Here is a 20,510-nt window from a genome sequence, read left to right as displayed (position 1 = left end):
TGCGGGCCAAAGACTTCATTGGTGAGACCCCCGGACCCCCGGATGAGCTTCATGAAGCTCCTCAATCATGATTCGTCTTCCTTGAGGTGGGATTATCACTCTACTTCCCCACAGTATGCTCCCCTCCTCCACGCTCACTTCCTTTTTTCTTGTGTATGGCTGCATTTCTGGGTTGTTGCAGTACTCTGAGGGCCAGGAGTCCTGCAGCAGCGCCTGATGTACTCTTGACAGAATGGGGTCTCGCCGGGTCCCCTCCCATATCTGCGTTACCTGTAGTGGTGTGCCATTCATGTGCTCCATGAGCATTACCACCTCTTCTTCCCGTGGTGTGGCAGCGGACGTGATCGGCAGGGGGAGCCTGCTCAGTGCATCCGCGTTCCCGTGTTTTGAGCCCTCCTTATACTCCAAGGTGTACTCATGAGCTGCCAAAATCAGTGCCCATCTTTGCCTTCTGGCTGCGGCGAGGTGTGGGATGCCCTTACTCTCTCCCAGGAGGTCCAGCAGTGGTTTGTGGTCTGTCACAATGGTGCAGTGTTTCCCAAACAGACACTGGTGGAATTTCTTAAAGGAGTAGTAAAGGGAAAAATCATGTTTAGCCCTGTTTTAAGGTTACTTATGATCATATACAATGGTTCAGATCAAAAAGTTGACAAAACCAGCACTTTTGAGAAGGTGTGATAATTGCTCTACCACCATTTTGGTCATACAATGGATGTGGGTGAGCACTGTGGAAAATCATTCAAAAAATGTTAAACTCTTGTATATGATCATAAGTAACCTTAAAACAGGGCTAAACATGATTTTTCCCTTTACTACTCCTTTAAAGTTACCCAATGTAGTTTTTGACCATTAGTATGCGCTCTAGAGCAAATTTGAGGTGGTCCCCGAAAATCGCGTACTACGTCATTGCGTCAATACGTGGAGCACATAATAGTGACGTTTCACACATCTTTGTTGTTTTCAAAACATTAGCTTATTATCATTTTCCGAAGAAATTACAAGGTAGGAAAGACATTCAAGTAGGCATGTAACGTTAACCGCGTATTACGGTAACCGCAGTATTTTTTGGTCACGCGGTAACCTTGGGACTGGCTCGGTAAAACCGTAGGCTAAACTCACTGTTCTGGACTGGTCAGATGCCTTAGTTATATCAAGCTAACTATTGGCTTCGGTGTGCTTATCGGTGTCATATTTATTCTGTTTGTAATTTACAATCGAGCTAGCTAATCACCTTTAGCTCAATCGGCTCAGTTGCTGGTTAGCGATGAGAGGCGGAGTCCCAGCCCAGCTGATAACCCTCCGCTGCAGGTTGGGGGATGCAACGGTCAGCTAGGATCATGCCTCACATAGCTAACCAGCAACTGGTCACGTAGTGCGCATGTTCAATCCACACTAGTCACGTAGCTTTCCGTTGCCCTGGAGGTCCACCCGTCTGTGAGCGCAACAGAGGATGCCTGGGATAATTCAGACAACTTTTGCCTTTTCATGCTCATAAAGATTTGGCAGGATCTTCTCAGCAAAGTGGGTGCGCGACGGGATCTCGTAGCGTGGCTCAAGCACATCCAGCATATGTTTAAACCCCTCGTTTTGCACAACCGAATATGGCCTCATGTCTGCAGCTATAAACACCCCAATAATACCTTTTGTAATAGCTTTAGCCTGGTCGGATTCTTTAGCTAAGTGCTGCTTAAATGCCGTGGTGATGAGCGGTTGTTGAGCTCCTCTGCTAGCCATGTCTTCCGCTGGCAGAGCCTGACTAGTGTTAATTGAACATGCGCCCTACGTGACCACGTCGCCTACATCCTTTTTTGTTTTATAATTTTTTTTATAAACCTATCCGCGGACCACGTGCGAACCGTAGAGGGATTTTCTGTAACTAGATGTCAGAACCATCTAGCCTAGATCTGCACCCCCCCCCCCCTCTTGTCCTCCCATCGTTTCCATTCTCTCCTTCCTCATCTCTTCTTTCTCTTCCTCTTCTGTCGTTTTTTTTCATTTTTTATTATTATTATTATTTTTTTTTTAGACCTATAACTTCTTTCATCCAGTCTCCTGCCATAGAAGCGCAGCATCAGAGATCAGACCTGGGCTCTCTGCTCAGCCTCTTTCCCTCTTCTTCTAACTGCTCAACACACCATCTATACCCACAGACCTCCTCTATCACTGCTCAACACACCATCTATACCCACAGACCTCTATCACTGCTCACCACACCATCTATACCCACAGACCTCCTCTATCACTGCTCAACACACCATCTATACCCACAGACCTCCTCTATAACTGCTCAACACACCATCTATACCCACAGACCTCCTCTATCACTACTGAATAGTGGTGCAGCGGATCATCGTTGATCCGTGATTGTAAGGAAAGCAGAAGCACTTTAAATTAAAAGAAAAAAACTGTACACATCAGAAATGTGTTTAATAAATGCTATGGTGTTTTTTCCAAAGTACAAATCTTCTTCCTATTAAAATTTTGTGTTTAAACCGTTTAATACCATGATATACCGTCCCGTGGACCTTGATACTGTGATATTACCGTACCGTGAGTTTTTGATACCGTTACATGCTTACATTCAAGTGATTCATCATGTTTTTTAGACTACAAGGAAGTAGTACAGTAGGACCCCACTTATCCGAACCCAACGGGACCGAAGGTCGTTCGTATCTCCGGATGTCCGGATGACTGAAACGTATGTTAAAATGCACCAAATTCAATAAGTGGTATACTTGTTTCATATAGACTCATAATACACCGATAAATACCCTTAATTACTTGTGAAAATGCATCAAAATTGCAATCAAATAACCAACTAAACTCATATAGCCTGGCCTATAATAAAATAAACGAATTTCCACTTGAGTGTGTGCTTTGATCAAATACAGTACTTCGTACGACTCGTTTGCGTTTTGTGCTCGACATTTTCCTGCTTTAAAGTAACAAAGAAATTAAACGTGACAATAGGCTACAGCCTACAGGCAACATGTAGGTCTACATACAGTTCAGTTTTTATTCACAGTAGGATACAGTACATGTTTACTATGACAGGTTTAAGTACAGTACTGTAATGAAAATCCCACCAGTAACCAGATAGCAGGCTAAAAATAAAAAAAAGTTTTTTGAGCCTGTCCGGTAGACTGGGAGGTTCGGATCTCTGAAGTTCGGATTAGGGGGGTCCTACTGTAGTTAAGCATGAAGCCCAAGAAGTACTTCAACTGTGTCTGGTCAGTTGGCTGTGGAGCGCTTGCAATGGCCTGTACCTTGTGTTGACTTTCGTTGTCTTTTATCATTGTCCTTATTAAGCTCTGCGTTGCGTTATGTTTTGATTACAATAAAAGACGGCCCCCAATCTCACACAATACCACACAGTCCAGTGTCTCCTTGTTCTGATGTATTCCAAATTAATCTCTCCAACACAGGATTTGAGCAACATCAAAAGCTGTTTATTCCAGAAGGGTTAACATACAAAAGACGATGGCATAAAGTCTAATGTACACTTGACCTCTCTGTATGCTGTCTGAACTCAAATTAAAGCATTGGTCTCGTTGCAACGTTCTTATGGTTCGGGTGTCCCCCCCCTCGTCTCTTCTCCGATAAGACTGTCTTTCTCGTCTCTTCTGTGGCCTTGTTTGGTCAAGATAAGCTACGCCGCCTCGGCGCTAACCACATCAATTGCTGTTTAGCACAGAATGTACCAGCCCTAAGAATGTCATCTTTATCTCATAAGTCTATGGAAGAGGGACACCGTTTTCTTACAGAACACACCAGCTACAGCCAAACTTGGAGGTCGATCATAATAATTTTGAAATAGCTAACAGGATCAGATTAAATCAATATTTCTTTGAAAATCAGCCAGATTCAACACTTATCTGCTACGGAATGAATTCCTTTTTCGTTGATCCTGTGTCCCAGGTACACCACCTCTGGTGCCATGAAGACACATTTCTCTCTCCTATGCCTGGGGCTGATGACACCCCATAGGGTAGCCTGGTGTACTGGTATAAACCGCGGTGGGTGTTAATTGTTGTGAACTTCTTAGATTCTTCATCCCGTGGGAGTTGCTGGTATGCCTGAGACATGTCTAGTTTGGTGAATTTCTGTCCCCCCCCAGTACTGCCAACAAGTCCTCAGTTTTTGGAATTGGGTAGTTATCTATCTCAGACACTGGATTCACGGTAACTTTATAGTCCCCACATATTCTAGTTGTTTTGTCTGGTTTAAGTATAGGAACTATGGGAGCGGCCCACTCGGAAACTCACAGGCTCTATGATGCCTTCCTTCTCTAATCTAACCAACTCTGTCTCAACTTTGTCCTTGAGGGCATATGGCAGAGGCCTGGCTTTGAAATACCTTGGCTTGGCCTTCGGGTCAACAGAGATCTTTGCTGTAGCTCCCACTAAACTGCCCAGCTCACCTTAAACACCTCTCCGTGTTGTGAGAGTAGCTCACTCAACTCCTGCTGCTGACCTGTATGTAGTCTGAAAATGGCCCTCCAGTCTAGCCTAATGGCCTCTAGCCAATTTATCCCCAAGAGATTTGGCCCCTCCCCTCTTACCACTATCAATGGCAACTGTCTGGTCTGCCCCTTGTAACTGACTTGTGTGTACATCTTGCCTAGCACCCCTACACTATCTCTGGTGTACATATACAGCTTTGTTCTTGTATGGTGGAGTTTCCCCCCTCCCATCTTCCTGTATGTTTTCTCATTCACTATAGTCAGGCTTGCCCCAGTGTCTACTTCAAACTCAATGTTGCATCCATTCACTGCCATCTGCTCTCTGTTTGGCTCTACTCTTTTTTCATCATCGATATTGTACATCATGTGGGCATACTCCTCCACCTCTTCTTCCAGTCTGTGGCGCGCTATGGCTTCTACCATACGGACTTGTGGTCACGATTGATCAGATGGCTGGTTGGCTTGGTTCCACGATTGAAAATCTTCAATCAGTATCCCTGCACAGCGCACTGATCACTATACATATACACACTGTACATACAAACTTTAAAGTTACCATTTAAATACATTTGTAAATATTACACTTACTTATTCATTCAATTCAACCATAACATTTATGTGACAATTGGGATGTTTGCTTTGGCATTGTAAATGTATGTTTCCCATGCCAATAAAGCCCTTTGAATTGAAGTAAAATATAGAAGACATACAGATAGTTATCCATTCATACTTGGATGGATGGATGGATAGGGATTTGTGTTAGTGAAAATGTGCTTTACTGAGACGGGAAGCACAGGGTGTAATCTTACCAGTCTCAATATGCTCTCCTGTGAAATGTATCGCAATCCCAATATTTGTACATGTTTGGCATGGCTTGGACTTGAGCATTCCCCTGGCACTTGTTTTCACTGCTCCCACGGAGGACTATGTGCAAGTCATGCCAGATGCCTACAAATAGATGGACTTTACTTTGCGCGTGTAAACTGTAGAATAATTAGGCATTACAATCAGGTGAAGAAATATGAACACATGCTCATTTCTCATATTTCCATAATCCATTTGGCTGCGCTCACGCTATATTGTTAGAAGTAGGCCTAGGCTATATTGTTAGAAGTAGGCCTAGGCTATATTGTTAGAAGTAGGCATAGGCTATATTGCTAGAAGTAGACCTAGGCTATATTGATAGAAGTAGGCCTAATCTATATTGATAGAAGTAGGCTGGGACTGACTGCCCCCCTGATCAAAAAGTCAAACTGCGCATATGAACATCATGTCACTAGAGAGACAGAAACAGCAGGATCCAGAGATGGTAAGGGACTGTGGTAGAACTAACATATGGAAGTTCACAGAGAAGCAACTAGAAATGAATCCAGAGGCAATGAGATGCAAATAAAAAGGCTATGTTAAGGGAAAGACTTCATGAACAATTAAACAGGACAACAATAGGAAGGCTTTTCAGAGATCATGTCAGGGATGGACCCATCTTTGCATGTGTAAACTGTAGAATAATTAGGCATTACAATCAGGTGAAGAAATATGAACACATGCTCATTTCTCAGATTTCCAGAATCTATTCTGCTGCTCTCACTCAAAATAAACCATCACTCCAGTCTTGAAAGTTTCCCTCCCTCACTTCCTCCCTCCATACAGTCAGTCCCTACATCTCACCCACTTTTTCTCCCTCCCTCTCTTCCTTCATCCTTCCTTCCTCCCGTCTCTCCCTCCCTCACCTGTTTGTTCTTTATGAAACCACCCCCCACTGTCCCCCAGGTATGTGAACTGTGCCCGTACTGAGGAAGAGCAGAACCTGGTAGCGTTTCAGTACCGTGGAGGGATCCTGTTTCGCTGCTGTCGGCTGCTGGCTGTCGGGGAGGAGCTGCTGGTCTGGTACGGACAGGAGTACAGATACAAGAGCATCTCCTTCAACTACGTCTGGGAAGAAAAGAGCACCGCTAGAGGTATCTGTCCTCAACTCTTCTTCCCTCTGTCTTCTCCATCTCTCTCTCATCCACCTCTTTCCTTAAAGCTGAAAGAACAAGAGGTCTGCTGGTCATAATAATAACCGCTGTCCAAGTAGCTCTCCTCTACCGTCCTTCCTCTCCTCTGTCTTTTTCCCATGGTGCCAGCCAGCAGGCAAGACATGGGCATACAGCGTGAAATTCAGGACACTCATGGATGCAACGATACAGAGGGCACTATGTCATGAACTGCAATGGTGCCTGTGCAAATCACTGTTGTGAGGCACGCTAATTGCCAATATTAGGCAGGCACACTTGCTCAGAACAAAATGGAATGCTGTTAGTTGCCATGGAACATGGTAGCTTGACTTATCTTTAGGAGTGCTAGCTTACTCTAGCTTTCTAAGGTAGCTATTGCCGTGGGCTTCAATGTATTCATGTTTGTTTTCTCTCCTTTCTCCTCTTTTCTTTTTCTCACTCCTCTCTCTCCTCTGTCGCTCTCCTTCACTTGAGCTCAGCCAGAGAAACCTCTTACATATCTTTCTCTCTCCTGTCCTCAATCTGAAGTTGTGGTGTCGTCGTGTTTCGCCCCCCACTAGTTACATACGTATAAACACTCTATACAGTATTTGCACTTGTAATACAGGTGTGAGAATCCTTTTTAATGTTTGTCTCTTCTCTTTCACTCTCCCAGGAGTGATGTCAGACTTGTCCCAGACTGAGATGTTCTCCTGCTCTGTGTGCCCATTCACCTACACCTCCCAGATCTACCTCAACAAGCACCTCAAGAGGAGCCATGACAACCTCTACGTCTCTCTCTCTCGTCTCTCGAGCAGACAGATCAGACCAGAGATTCTCTCCTCCTCTCAATCACTCCCTATCACCACCTCCAACACCCCCCTCACCCCAGCTCCCGCCCAGAGACAGAGAGACACAGACAAGCCAAGACCGTACCACTGTGAACAGTTTGGGAAGAACTTCACTACGTCAGAACATTTAAAGAAACACCAGCGTGTTCATACAGGAGAGAAGCCATACCACTGTGACCAGTGTGGAAAGAACTTCACTACGTCAGGATATTTAAAGACACACCAGCGTGTTCATACAGGAGAGAAGCCATACCACTGTGACCAGTGTGGAAAGAACTTTACTGCGTCAGGAAATTTAAAGACACATCAGCGTGTTCATACAGGAGAGAAGCCATACCACTGTGCCCAGTGTGGAAAGAACTTCATTACGTCAGAACATTTAAAGATACACCAGCGAGTTCATACAGGAGAGAAGCCATACCACTGTGACCAGTGTGGAAAGAACTTTACTGCGTCAGGAAATTTAAAGACACACCAGCGTGTTCATACAGGAGAGAAGCCATACCACTGTGACCAGTGTGGAAAGAACTTCACTGCGTCAGGAGATTTAAAGACACATCAGCATGTTCATACAGGAGAGAAGCCATACCACTGTGAACAGTGTGGGAAGAACTTCACTAAGTCAGAACATTTAAAGAAACACCAGCGTGTTCATACAGGAGAGAAGCCATACCACTGTGACCAGTGTGGAAAGAATTTCACTACATCAGAAAAGTTAAAGACACACCAGCATGTTCATACAGGAGAGAAGCCATACCACTGTGACCAGTGTGGAAAGAACTTCACTACGTCAGGAAATTTAAGGACACACCAGCGTGTTCATACAGGAGAAAAGCCATACCACTGTGACCAGTGTGAAAAGAACTTCACTACGTCAGGAAAGTTAAAGAAACACCAGCGTGTTCATACTGGAGAGAAGCCATACCACTGTGACCAGTGTGGAAAGAACTTTACTACATCAGAAAATTTAAAGACACACCAGCGTGTTCATACAGGAGAGAAGCCATACCACTGTGACCAGTGTGGAAAGAACTTCACTACGTCAGGAGACTTAAAGATACACCAGCGTGTTCATACAGGAGAGAAGCCATACCACTGTGACCTGTGTGGAAAGAACTTCACTCAGTCAACAAGCTTAAAGACACACCAGCGTGTTCATACAGGAGAGAAGCCATACCACTGTGTCCAATGTGGAAAGAACTTCACTACGTCAGGAGTGTTAAAGACACACCAGCGTGTTCATACAGGAGAGAAGCCATACCACTGTGACCAGTGTGGGAAGAACTTCACTACGTCAGGAGTGTTAAAGACACACCAGCGTGTTCATACAGGAGAGAAGCCATAGCCTTAGGCCTGGATTACACTACTGCGTTTTTCTGAGTTTACGCCTGCCTTTGCGCCTAGCAATTACAATACCGAGGCCAAAATGAGGCTCGAACCCAGAGGCAGATCGATACATCCGGGGCCACGTTTTGGTGCTTGGGAGATGCGTTCTAGTGTAATGGGCAGATCTGGAGGCCTTTGGAAAAAAACTATAGGAATAGGGCTACGCTGTATTCACGTCACCTTATAACAATCAAACAGATGATTTACGAGTTTGAGCTACATAGTATCTTACTGTATACTATAATCAGACAAGCAGATAATATCGTAGGAGGAATTTCATTGTGTTCCCCCCAAAAAGAAGACACTTCAAATCATAACCTACATAAGAATAGGCATCTGAAATAATAATATTCTCCCGTTCAAAAAAAAGTAACTAGCAAAAAGTTTAAACAGTTTTATTGAGCTATAGCTATATAAGATATATATTGCGATATGCTGCTATATGTGTAGGTAGACTCCCCAGCTCAGCCTTTTGTGTTTCTTTTTCAATAATATCTCTATTCAATACTCAAATGCAGTCCAAATGTTCTGATATATTGTTCTTACAATCAGTTTGTTTTAAGTCCTTCATCCATTCCTTCACGATATCTCCCGTATTATGATGAGACTTGAATATTACAAGATGTATTGAATTTGTTCTTCAGCAGTCCTGATGCAGAAGTTTGTTATACAGTTTAATCTGGAATAATATTCTGAAATCAGATCTGTAATCATTCTACAAGCAATTGGTTTATTCAAGTGTGAGCCAATGATCAAAATAGGAATTGGATATGGAGTTTGGATTACTGGAGAAAATGAAAAGAGGAACTTGAGGAAGATCCTTGGTGAACTGAATAATACGGCAGGCCTTATCCTATAGGCCTATGGAATGCTGCGCTCAAGGATGACGTTGGGTGAATGGATGGACTTAATTTCGTCCTCTTGGTCAAAGTCGATTGCTTTAAAAACATGAAAGAATAAAACAAAAAATACTGCAACAAAAAGTAGATGAAATGGTGATTGCAAAGGGACTGTTTAAATGAATTCCAATATACCTGGTTGAGTTCATGGCTTACAACTGTATCTCTTTGGAAGATTGGATCTAGATTGGAATAAGTAGCCTAACTTTTTGGATTTGAGATTATTTTAAAAGCAGTGGATGCGCACCAGACATGGAACACAAACTAGGATGGAAATGTATTTGTTGTGACTGTTGGCGTTGGTTGGATGGCTGGACAGCTGCATTTTAAATTCTAACCCTAACTCTTCAGAATGTTTTTTTTTTCATTAAACTTTTTAATAAACATTGTGTAACCTGAGATAGGTACTGTAGAGAGTGTGTTCATTTGTGTTCCTGCCTCAGTATCCAACCCTGGACTGACCCCCCCTCAGTATCCAACCCCGGACTGACCCCCCCTCAGCATCCAACCCTGGACTGACCCCCCCCCCCCAATATACAACCCTGGACTGACCCCACCTCAGTATCCAACCCTGGACTGACCCCCCTCAGGATCCAACCCTGGACTGACCCCCCTCAGGATCCAACCCTGGACTGACCCCCACTCAGTATCCAACCCTGGACTGACCCCCCCTCAGTGTCTCTGCATGCCTCTTCCATTGCTCCCAGGGAGAGTAATGCAGGTATATGGTTGGTGTTCATAAACCTTCCAACGCCAAAATGAAAATAATTCCTCAATGGGACTGAGGAATGGGGAGTAAGGGGGTAACGGTGTATCCACCTGTGAAGTTATGTATGGTGGTTGGTGAACCAGTCCCAGACCAGAGCAGCCCGGTGGAAACTAACATTATCCCACATGACAACAAACCTGGGCTGCTCTACTCCATCCTGTACAACTGCATTATATAGAGCACCAGATATGTCATTGTGAGTGGAGTGCACTTCTAAAGCATAGAGCGCTTTACAATATCTTCTCTCATTAACTCACCAATGGTGGCCAGCTGGTGTTAGCCTGCTCTTTGGGATAAATGAGTGTCTTACTCAAGAACACGTCAACGAAGCAGAGCAGATAGCTGGAATTGAACTGGATGCTCCCAGACGGCTACTCTACCTCCTGAGCTGCTGCCGCCCCCTCAGAACGTGATCATGTGTGCAGTACTGGATGGACCTAGGGTGGCATGGTGATGGAGAACTCCTTGCAGATGTAGGAACCTCTTGAAAATGATTTCAGCCCTCAAAGGCCATATCTAGGTTTTTGCAGGTTGATAATCAATCTAGTAATTATATTCCGTAAACTAAGGCATGTTTAAATGATTTTATTGTGAGCTCACAAGGTATGTCTGATCTCCAGAGCAGGGATATCAGAGTACAAATGTGTGGTCAGAAAACAATGAGTCTCATATTCCAACGAAAATGACCTCATCTTAAGACCTCCTCCTTATCTCTCTGGGCTAGTGGAAAGGGCTCCCCCCCTCCCCCAACTTACATTCTTGAAGCTCACAGACCAGCTCCCACACACCACAAAACACTGATTCTTCTTCCAGGAACACAAGGTGCACATGCACAAACAGAGCAGTGCTACAAAGAAATCTATCCTATTTATTTTCTCATACACTGGGCGTTTGGTGTTGCCAAGCAATAGGCTCTTTGCTTTGCACAAGTTCCACTACTTATCTAAACAGTCTGTTTTTGTACATCACATGAGAGAATGTCACCCTTGGTCTAGGGAACATGTAAATCTGTCAGGTGGAGACACGTCCCCTGCCTAGAACCCCCCTTGAGTATCAACGTGACCCCCTGGCGTGACCTCCTTCTCCAGAAACCCTCGGGCGGTCACACAGGAGTCACACACAACAAATTAGAAACAGCTTACAGTGTTAAGATTGATAAAAGCTTATTGATAACAGATCTTGATAACAGCCAGCTCCATACATTTTCATCAGTATGTAGGGCTACTAATATGTTCATCCAGGATTGCTACAGTGTAAATAAGCTGCGACATTTATCATTTTTTACTTAGAGCTATCTGAAGCCAGCCATGCTCTCCTCATATTCACTGCATATCTTGCTCAATAAATCTCTAATGTTCATGATTTAAAAAATGACATTTTCATGACATGGTAGATGTAGTGTGAAATGTATTGTGTGCACGAAACAACCACAAACAACCTCAGATCACAACACCAGATTTAACTTTTCTCCATTTCCATGGTGGCCTGCTATACACTGTCGAACAGTGTCACAATATGGATTAGAGCAGGGGTTCCCAACCTTTCTTCCCCAGAGCCCCCCACTTACACCTGATGGAATTTGCCCCCCCCCCCCCCCCCAAATCGGTGTGAACGTCCAGTCTGTGTATTTTTGTGTGTGCAAATTACATCATGTGTAAGTTAGGGTAATTAAGTGCTTCGCCAATGTAGCAGGAATATTAAATGTTGACACGATTCATAGTCTCTGATTAATTTGTTGAATTTATATGATATTGTAGTGCCGTACATACAAGGCTTTTTGGCCCTTCATCAGATATAATCATGTATTTTGCTGTGTGACATGTCAATAACATGATTCTTTGACAAATATTTGTCTAGCTAATATTAGGGCCTCAAATTATCTGAGGTCTGGCGCACAAACAGAACAATAACAAGACAAGACTGGCTCACTAGTCACCAGACACCAGTCGTCTAACAAGGTTCTTATCACAAACATGCATCAGCAGGTATGTGTGTTCTGATTGGCTGTGTGACAAGCCGCTGTGTGTGTGTGCCTTGTTTTCTCTTCCACAGTTCAAGTTCTGCAGCCTGTTCAGCTATGAGGACTGGGGGAATCATCCCAAACTCCTGCTTCTGCCCGGAAAGGCCAAGCAGCAGGGACGCTGTCAGGGGATGAGCTTCACAGTGAGCCATCTATCAATACACACACACACACACACACACACACACACACACACACACTCACAAAGACAACAACAGACACACACACACAGGCCAACACACACACACACACACACACACACAAACACACACAAACACTCACATAGACACCAACAGACACACACACACAAACACACACACACACACACACACACACAGACTGACACACACACACACACACACAGACAGACACACACACATGCACACACACACATAGACTGATACACACTCACACACACATGGACACACAAACACACACATACTGTAGGAGCAGCAACCTTAGCTGGCAGCATCATCTCTGGCTCTCTCTCTGTCTGTCTCTTTCTCTCTCTCAATAAACATTATAAATGAGAGTTCCCTATGGTGACAAAGAAAGGGGCACCATCTTTTATCTTCCGTTGATTAAACCCACCCCCCTCATTTCTCTTCTATCTCAGTACATGCTCAGTTATGGGGTTGGCAAGGAGGTCTACAAACAGGTGAACACTAGACTTCTGTACAGACTTATTAAGGAAATTATCAATCAATCAATGATGTGCATGTGTGTGTATGTGTGTTTGTTTGTGTGTGTGTGTGTTTGTTTGTGTCTGTGTGTGTGATTGAAACATCTAGTATGTCCCTAGCACGTCTGTAACGTCTCTCTCTCTGTCTCTCTCTCCCTCTCTCTCTGTCTCACAGACATGCTCCTCCATCCTCATGGCTTCCTCTCCATGGCCGATGACATCATAGTGGGGATCTTGTTGGGGTTTGCGTCCCTGTCTGAGTAGCCAGTTCTTCACTGGCCTGCCGTCCTAACGGTCACCTGGCTACATAGTTCTGAAGCTGTGCCCACAGACAAGCACATTTGCTGTATGGAAATATGGTATAAAGCCTGATTTACATTGAGCTGCTGTGTACAGGAAGTCACAGATTCAAAACACAACAAAATATGTACAGTAAGGGTTATGGTTCACCTCACGATAACAGAAACGTATGTGAGAGACTGGGGGAAATTCTACTGATGTAACTGAAATTGTTAGATGTGAAGTGAATGGAAAAGAATGTTAAATCCATTGGGTGTTAATCAAAACATTACATAAATGTGATGCATTTTGATTTTATTAGGTTTATTGCATAAGCCTCATTATTATGTATTTCAAACAAATATATTATAAATCTTGAATAGATAACATGATTATTATGCATTTCAAACAAATATACGTTATGTATTTTGAATACATAATCTGATTATTATGCATTTAGAGCAAGTAGACTTTATTTATACTGAATACATAAACCTGGTGATTATGCATTTCAAATAAATAGGTTTTATAACACTGACAAATATGCATCATGTAAAGTTTATTAGGTACATTTATGTTAAAACTACCTAAAGCATGGAAGCATTTCCTCATGGAAATTTGTCATGCAATTAAATAACATAAATCTTAAAAGTTAGGCTTAAATATTTCTGTGAGTGCAGTGTACCAGTAGAGACCAGTGTATCTGGAGGAGCCCAGTGTACCAGTAGGAGACCAGGCCTAGGTCTGTGTGAGTTTCAGAAGAACATCTTCACTCTTCATAGTGTTTATAATCTGATAATCTGCATCCTCTGCTTGCAGTTTGAGGTCTCCTAGCTGAGCTCTGTGCAACACCGCCACTATGTGGTTGACTGCTATCATTGCATGTTGATGAAGGTCTTCGGGTGGCCAGTTAAATAGTGTTACAGAAACATGACAATAACTAGAATAGCGCTCAGAGAGCACAGACCTCTGCCTGTGATGCATTTCGTCAGCATGTACAGTTCTTTTTTAGTTTAGCAGTTCTATATGGCCAACTTGGAAATGCATGTTGCAGATGAAATATTGATCACCTTGATGAAGCTGAATCTGTTGTAGTGTGAGACCAAGCTGATCAGGGTGCTGTTCTGGGTTTAAAATGACCCGCCATAGGAATTGAATGGGTAAAATGACCCGCTATAGGAAATGAATGGGTAAGACAATATTATGTTCATCCAGCAGATGGAAAACATCCCCATACACACCCACAGCCACAACTCACCTGGGTTACCCGGGTTCTAGGTCTAAAATGAGCCCCCGTTTTATAGTGTTCAAGGCCAAATTTGACTCATCTGTTTTAACTGCTCTTATATGAACACAAAACCCATAAATCCCCAAATGAATGTGAACCACCTGAAGCATTCAGGTCAATAGCATTCTCTTAGTGTACACCACATGCTCCCCCACACGTCCATAGTGTGAAACCACTTGGATACTGAAAGTGTAGAGCCATTACCAGCAATACAAAGTTATTCTAAGTGATCATCTTTATCCTATTAGTGAAACATATCCAGATGAAAATGATTTATTTCAAAACAGCAATACACCCATCCACAAAACACAAAATCAGTGAATGTTTTGATTTGTATGAACATGATGTCAATATGTTGTAGCCTTCCAATTAATCCACTTAAAACCTAGCTAGTGTTGTGTTCGGCTGCTAACACTTAATAATGGAACCAGACAACAGTGTGCATACGGCTATACTTTTATTCACAGCTCCCATTACAGGCGGCCATCACTCTCGCTGGCTCCCGCATCACTGCCTCGATCAACCTTGACGTCCGTGACGTCATCACGTATGACACATCTCTCCTGTCAAGAACTATGTTTACAGTGTCTGGAAACATAAACAATTTCTCTTAAACGCCAAACAGTGTTTCAGCTTTAACCCTCAATTAACAGTTTCAGAGCCTGTAACAATTACAACTGTAGAGAATAAAATAATAACATAACATGACAAACAAAAACAAACTCTTGTTACTGTCCCATCACCTCATATCACCAAGCTCCCATCACCTCATTACTGCCCCATCACATTTCCTCAATGAGTCTCTTTGGCGCTTTGGTCTGTCTACCCAACCTCCTCTCTATGTCTATGTGTTCACCACACTCACGTATGGGCGTGTCACACACCGGTGACCCTGCACTAGCGCCCTCTGCATTTGTGTCTTCAGTACAGTCTTCATTTTTAGGTACCTTGAGTAAGTGTCTGCGATTTCGCCTGTATGTTACCCCCTCGCGCGTGTGATTAGGTAGTCCACTGCTATGGACGGTTCTACGTCTCAGACTGTCCTCTCCAGGGTTCTACTGTTCTCTACAGGGCTGTAGACTGTTCTCCAGGGTTCTACTGTTCTCTACAGGGCTGTAGACTGTTCTCCAGGGTTGTAGACTGTCCTCTCCAGGGTTCTAGACTCTTAAGCTATTTGATTAATGTCAGATTTTCTGTTGCAATATGTGAGATTCACCCCTTTTCTCTTCACCAAATGCCAATTGAATTAAAAATATATTTCTGTAAATGCACTGTGATGCATCCTATATAGTTTCTGGTTGATTGGGGACAGTGTTGTGTGGACATCAGACAAGAAAACATGCATAAACCTTTTTCTTTTACATAGGCGAAAATTGGAAATTGGTATATTTGTCACATACCTTCCATCTGCATTTTTCATTACTTTCCACCACTGGGATTTTGGGGGACTAACTGATATGTTATAAAGAACATATGTATGACACTAAAACAGTTGAAATAATTTCTGTTGCAATTTGTTCAAGGTTATGTCTTAAAATGCCTGGACTATAGGGGCAGGGGAGCATCACTACTGATCCATAGCCAGGACTGGGATGTCCTCAGTGGAGGTCCCAAGTCAGTCTTCCAGTCATTCAGCCAGCCTGTCAGTAGATGTGCTCTACTTGTATTGATTTGTTCATACACTAGTATTCCAGCACAGGTTATGTTCTTGAATGCTTCTGGTGACTAGCAGTTCTCTTAGCAACCTAATTTAATCCCTATCACCATTTTCAGATCAACATAGGGGAAACATATGGCTGAGAGATGTGTGGAGGAAAATCAACAGCACCACACACACTTGCATAACCAACCAAGCAAGTTCTACCTTTCTATACCACAAATATAAGTTTGAGAACCTAGGATACATACAGCCCGCCTAAGGGGGTTCTAATGTACTGACCTCCCGGCACAGGCCTGACCCTGCTGGCAAGCTGCCTTGGTCCTAGTCAAGGAACAAGCGTTTCAGCTTCTGCTCACCTGTATGCAGCTTATACCATGCTGACTGGCCTGGACTAGTCACCACATCCACAGTCTAGCCAAGTTAGAGATACCCTTGTGCATTTTACAAAACAAGTGTCATACAATTAAGGTTATCATTTGTGCAGCATGTGTGCTGTAAGTGTAAAGACAAGATACAGATAATTTTCTCCAGGTTTTATTGAATAGCTTGTAGACCACACTGAAACACTGGGCTGACAGTTCAGTTGTACAAGGCGGACCTGGGAGACCATTCAGGACACCTTGTTTGGGTCGAGGCTCTGCTTAGTCTACTGGCCCAGGTGAACCATCAAACTGGATGTACTGACGCTGAGAATGGAGACACACACACGACACAGCTGGCCGACACTTCCTGCACTCTAAGAGGTTAGGGTTAGGGCTAGACTGAATGTAGGTTGGCATAAAATACATACTTATTTTTAAATGGATGGAAAGATGCTGCCCATGCCTAGATCTTTATGTCCATTCAGCATGTCTGTTCTCACCCACTGAGGTCCCATCACCAAACGTGAAGCCTCTGATACAATAATAAAACAGGGGCAGACAATGAAAGATAGAGATGGACAGACAGACATGTAGACAGATTGGTTAAAAAATTAGATTAGAACTCTTAGTGTTGTGATCAGACGGTACAACCAAAATGTCACCACAGTGTAGTGATGCAGACAGAGTTATGAACACCTGCTCCTTGATTAGAAGGAGGTTATCATCTGCCCTCTGAAACATTCAGGACCAGGGCCGTACGCAGGATTTTTGTAATACCGAGGTCATTTAGTTGTGGTGCTTCAATCTGGTGCACTTTGAGAGCAAAATGAAGAGGCTAGATCTATAAAGAACAACACGCATCATATTGGATTAATATCATCTTTAACTGAGAGCAGTGGAGGTCATCCAGAGAGGACACAACTTAAGTGAATGTTGATGAGAACACACCATCTATTAGAAACATGAGACTAGCTCCTCCTGTCACCTCTCTCCCAGCCTGGCCTCCTCCACTCTGATGTCCATGCTGGTCTCCTTCTGTCACCTCTGCTCCTGTCTTTTGTCCATGTTGGTCTCCTCCTGTCACCTCTCCTCCACTCTGATGTCCATGTTGGTCTCCTCCTGTCACCTCTCTTCCACTCTTGTCCGTGTTGGTCTCCTCCTGTCACCTCTCCTCCACTGTGGTGTCCATTTTCATCTCCTGTCCACAAATTAACAAAACATAAACATAAGCTATAAACACACACACCCCCACCCACCCACCCACCCATCCATCCACATTATTTTTTAAACTTGCAGGATCTAATTAATGTAGTGTCTCTTTGGCTAACATCAGGTATCTCACCTCTCATCTCTATGTCCTCTCCTCCTGTCCCCTCTTCCACTCTCTTGTACCTCTTGGTTTCCTGTCAACAAATTATATATTTTTAACAGAACATAATCATGCATACTGTGTATATATATACACACCTACCTGTCTATTTGTTTATCTATATAAGCGACACCCATGATTAATAACTTCCATCCAATGGTATAGGACAGGAAATAAGGATGCCTGTAGAATTTCAGGAAGTAGTGGAGCTTGTGCAAAGAGCCTAATTGCTTGGCAACACCAAACGCCCAGTGTTTACATGAGAAAATAAATATGATAGATTTCTTTGTAGAAGCACTGCTCTGTTTGTGCATGTGCGCAGGTACACCGCTTTGCTAATGTTAACTTGGGTCAAGAATAGCCTACACCTAGCTAGCCACGTTGTGACGGCTAGGATCATGGATGTATTCACTAACTAGCTATTTATCTAACGAGGCATCTCAGCATCTTCGTCTACGTTCTTAAATGTGAGCATTTAGGCGCTGTCAATGTTATAACTAATTGAAAATACGTTAAAATAACTGCTTATTGTTATGTTACTTGTGTCAATCTCCCTTACCTCGAAAGACGTCCAATATGTTCGCTTGATCGTCCGCAGCTGACACTTATTAATGACAAATTAGCTTTGCGTCTCACGTCTCTGTTCACTGATGCTGTGGACAGCGCCAGTGTAGTGAGTGGTAGTGGAGCGACAGCGCCGCCTAGGGACTTCCACAGGAACTATAGCCATAATGTTTCCTACACACGAGCCTTCAACTAAATGAAGCACAGAGACAGGGATTCACAGATAACAATTTTATTATTACAAAATATGAACGACGACTGAACCTATCAAATAAAGTGTGAGGGCAGACATTAACTAGCCAACTTCAGATAGAAATCTAACCAGGTAGATATGAATAGGCTAACCTATCAAATAAAGTGTGAGGGCAAAGACGCTCCATTCAAATCCAAGAAACAAATACAAAAAGGACACTATCAAGACCCTGAAGCTTGATTTCTAGAAATGTTGTATTTTGCACAATTTACAGTAGGCTCAACATATGTTTGCATTACTAGGCAACCTATTTAGACTTGTTTATTCATTCTTACCCTTTCTATATTTTGATATGTTTACTGTACATTTGTATTTAACTACACCTGTTTTTGTCAGCGCTTCTTGTATTCTTGCTGCTGTACCATTGTAATTTCCCCTCAGGGATCAATACCTACCTACCTACCTACACCTACCTGCCTACCTGCCTACCTACCTACCTACCTACCTACCTACCTACCTACCTACCTACCTACCTACCTACCTACCTACCACCTAAATACCTACTACAGTAACTACCTGCTGTCAGCTAACCCCCCCCCATTTCCCAGGATATACTGCTCTCTCTCTCTCTCTCTCTCTCTCTCTCTCTCTCTCGGTTCCTACCAGGACTTTGAAGTCAGCAGGGAGGCGGCCCCCAAGGTTCTGTCACTCACTCCTAAATGTCGGAGGCTGGAGTATTGAACAATCTAATCTAGGAAAGATACAGCACAGTGCAAGTATGTCAGTAGGCTGCATTTAATCTGAATAGTGTTATGTCAGTAGGCTAATCTGCATAGTGCTGTATGTAACCTCTCATGTTAGTGGATTGAAACCTGGGTAAAGAGTAATGAGGTGATCTGGGTTTCTCCTGACATAAGATATCTGTACCTCAAGCCCTCAGCTGATGTCCTGCCTGCATAACAGGGGTTCTATGTGTAACATGTGGGTGAGGTGGGGATTGAACCGCTGACCTTCCTCATCCCAAACATCTACCGCTAGACCAAAGAGGAATTCCCTGAGATCCATGGGCCAACGTGAAGACCGTCCTTCTCTACGGCTCCGATATGTTGAAAACAACCGAGGGCCTCTCAAGAAAGATCCAGGTTCTTGTTAACAAATGCCTGCGTTACATCCTCAAGCTATGGTGGCCCATCAAGACCACAAATGATTAGCTGTGAGGGATCACAAACCAGGACGACATAGCTACCACCGTCAAAAGGAGAAAGTGGAATTAAGATAGGTCACACCCATAGGAAGGACTCAAATAACATCACGAGACAGGCCCTGGACTGCAATCCACAGGGAAAGAGGAAACAGGATAGGCCAAGAAACCTGGAGACGCTCCACCCTCCAAGACCTGAAGAACATTGGAGTGAGCTGTCAGGAAGCACATGCCCAGGCCCAGAAGAGAGGGAGATGGAGAGCTCTGGTGGGCGTCCTATGCCCCTGAACGGGGTCAAGAGGACTAAGTCACTAAAACAATGTACTTACTACATCTGCAGAGAGCAGAGCTTGAGGTGTTTAGTAGAGCTAGATATGTCTGTATTTCAACATTCATTACAGTATATGACATTAGACCATACAGGAGCATGGACTTGTTTGCCCACTAGATGGAGACGTTATTGTACTCTTATTCACTCTACCATGCTGTGTAGGGAGCTTACTTTGGTCAATCATTGATACAAATAATGTGACATTAGTAGCACAAGAT

This window comes from Borostomias antarcticus (assembly GCF_949987555.1).
Source record: "Borostomias antarcticus genome assembly, chromosome: 1".
Taxonomy (NCBI): domain Eukaryota; kingdom Metazoa; phylum Chordata; class Actinopteri; order Stomiiformes; family Stomiidae; genus Borostomias; species Borostomias antarcticus.
Note: the sequence above shows the minus strand (reverse complement) of the source record.